A 3,188-nucleotide genomic window follows, 5' to 3' on the forward strand; every position below is an offset into this window, starting at 1 on the left:
GACATTATCTAATTATTATAAGGAGAAAAAAATCCCCCGTGGGTTCAGAGTAAAGAATATTCCCACGATCGGAAGGAACAATGTTGATTTTTGCAAAAAGTGGACATCGATTTTGAATAAATGTTCCTTCGATCTACTGCTACTGGTGATTGAGGAATCCAAAAGGGAGATTGATGTGGCTAAAGAAAAAATCACGTCATTTGAAAATATTCATTTGTCAGCTTTATCGAGTGACAATCATTGTGACTGGTTAGCTAAATTAGCTTCACAATTAGAGATGTATAAAAATGATCTTATCAGATTTAAGAATGAGAAGAAAAAGAAAATGGATCTTGATTACGAGCACCAGAGGGTGTACAATTGGTTAACTGGAGCCTATTCTAAATTTGATAAACGCCCTTTGTTCAGACGCACTCTTGACAGAGCAAGATTTGATACTTCAGATGATACAGGTACCACTGAAAGTGATACAGATGCCGCCACAAGATCTAGATCCAAAGGTCGAGGTGAATCTACAGTGGGTAAACGTGTTAGGGCGCGTTTTTTAGATCTAGGCCCCATCGTACCCGCCGAAGTAAGCAGAACCAAAGGGAGAGGAAGACCTCCCAGCGGCTGCAGGACTTAGTTTTTAATTTGTCCAACAGGATATTGACTGATTGTGAACTTTCGGTTCTGAGTAGGGGCCTATCATTTGTTCCGACAGTACCCTTCGATAAAATACAGTGGAAAAAAGAGTCCTACATGTTGAATAGGAGTATTAAGATCAAAGAGCATTTTTCAGACAAGCCATCTAAGTTGTCTGACTTACCTCCACAACTTCTCAGTTTGCAGGAAAGATCCTCTTTCGATCCAGTCAGTAATAACGCGTCCATTAAAACTTTTTCACGTCTATTACACAGAGCCGTACTGGATAATCCTAATTGTTACAAACCTAAATTTTGGAATTGAAATAAAGATGAGCTTATTGCCTTAAAGAATTTATCACTGTACGATGATGTGGTTTTCCGCCAAGCGGATAAAGGCGGAGCTATTGTAGTGTTGAATTTATGTGATTACAAGGAGGAGGCTATGCGACAGCTTAGTGATGTGACCACTTATAAAAAATTGTCACAAGATCCTACGTGTGAATTTAAAAGAGAGTTTGACATTGTGTTGTCTCTGGCTTGTTCACAGGGTTTAATTTCATCATCGATTAAAAAAGATTTGGAGGTCAAATTTCCTATTAGACCCCTGTTATATTTAATTCCCAAAATTCACAAAGATCCGGTTAAGCCTCCGGGCAGACCGATCATCGCTGCCCGTGGATCTTTGTTTCAGACCGTGTCCACCTACCTCGATGCTATTTTACAACCATGCGTTCAAGCCAGACCTACTTATTTGAAGGATACTAATAGCCTATTAATTGCATTAACTTCACTGACAGGGTTACCTACGGACTGTATTCTGTGCTCAGTTGATGTATGCAGTTTATACACATGTATTCCTCATGGTGATGGTCTTAAGGCTACCAAGATGTTGATCACTAATAATCCACACTATAAAGGTCCTTCTATTGAGTTGTTTCTGGAGCTTTTGGAGCTGGTGTTGACACGCAATTATTTTACATTTGATGGGGCATATTACTTACAAGTGTCGGGCTGTGCGATGGGGTCCAATGTGGCCCCATCGTACGCCAACGCTTTTATGTTCACTATAGAACAGGATGTGTTCTTTGCTGACCCCCTTGTAGCTAGTAACATCAGAGCTATTTTTCCGATACATAGACGATCTATTCATTGTATGGAGAGGTTCCCAACAAGCTTTTGTTGATCTAATTGAGAACCATAATAGGTTAAATAACCCTGTAAAATTTACTTATACAACCGACACTAAGTCCGTGAATTTTTTGGATGTCACCATCACTAATAGTGGTGGCAATTTAGTTCCTTCGCTGTTTGTAAAATCCACAGACAGGAATAACATACTGTTGGCCCAGAGTGCGCATCCTATCCCTCTTAAGAATGCCCTTCCTTTTTCTCAGTTTTTACGGGCATTGAGAATTTCTAAGAATAGAGATGAAGGGATTAGTCAGCTTGATGCTATGTATGATAAATTCTTAGAGAGAGGTTATACCACGACTATTCTTAATCGTGCCAAGGCGAAAGCTTTGGCCATACCGATTGATAGTTTGTTGACGTTTAATCCTAAAAAAGAGAGCAATCTGAGTAACAAACATTTGTGGGTGAATCAATTCAACCATATGAGCCCTGCTATTAACAAACAGGCCAAAGCATTATGGCCCATTATTTCATCTGATAATGACTTAAAACCATTGCACAACACTAAGATTATGACCTGCTATCGTAGAGGCAAGAATCTGAGGGACATTCTGGTACATAATGATGTAACTTCTTTGGGTAAAACTAACATTAAAGGTGGTACATTCTTGGGCACTCCAAAATTGGGGTGTTTCAAATGTATCAATTGCACCACCTATCGTTCTTTACAGACAGGCTCAGTATTTTTTCATCCTTATACTGGTAAAAAGTACAACATTTGCTATTTTGTGACATGCACCACTAAGTTTATAGTTTATGTTATTACTTGCCCGTGCTCTAAAGTTTATGTAGGTAAGACAGAATGTACCCTCAGAGAAAGGATGGCGCAGCATCGCTCTGCCATCCGTGCAGCACTTGCTACTGGCACTAGTGAGCAGCCTGTGGCCAGGCACTTCGCTAAGAACAGCATAATCTTTCAACTTTGCGCTATCGTATTATAGATCACGTACCACCCTTAGTGAGAGGGGGTGACAGAGCACGTAGATTATTGCAATGTGAATCTCAGTGGATTATGCGATTGGACTCTCTTTCTCCACGAGGTTTGAATGAGACTCTGGGTTTACATTGTTTTATCTAGTGATTCTTTCTGCATTTAAATTGCACATTGGGTTATGTTAAGTCTATCACATTATTCTGTCAGCATTATACTCTAAATATTTTAAATTCAAACATGGTTGGTCTGACTGATCGTTATTGTTTGTATTTAACATCTGATTTTGATTAGCATTGGTAGTCTTTATCATGCAGATTGATTATGACAATGTATTTGTGCACTTTGAAAGATATCGACGGTATCTATTTAACTATCTAGTGTTTGCTAGACATGGATATAGTTTCTGATAACTTTATGCAGTCATCGTGTAATTATTT

General features: G+C 39.0%; 1 pseudogene; it reads left to right on the forward strand.

The window, feature by feature from the left end:
- Positions 1-1,644: 1,644 nt before the first annotated feature.
- Positions 1,645-2,895, forward strand: LOC148511634 (uncharacterized; annotated as a pseudogene).
- The last annotated feature ends 293 nt before the right edge of the window (positions 2,896-3,188 follow it).

This window comes from Taudactylus pleione, unplaced genomic scaffold (genome assembly GCF_031769625.1).
Source record: "Taudactylus pleione unplaced genomic scaffold, aTauple2 ptg000301l, whole genome shotgun sequence".
Taxonomy (NCBI): Eukaryota; Metazoa; Chordata; class Amphibia; order Anura; family Myobatrachidae; genus Taudactylus; species Taudactylus pleione.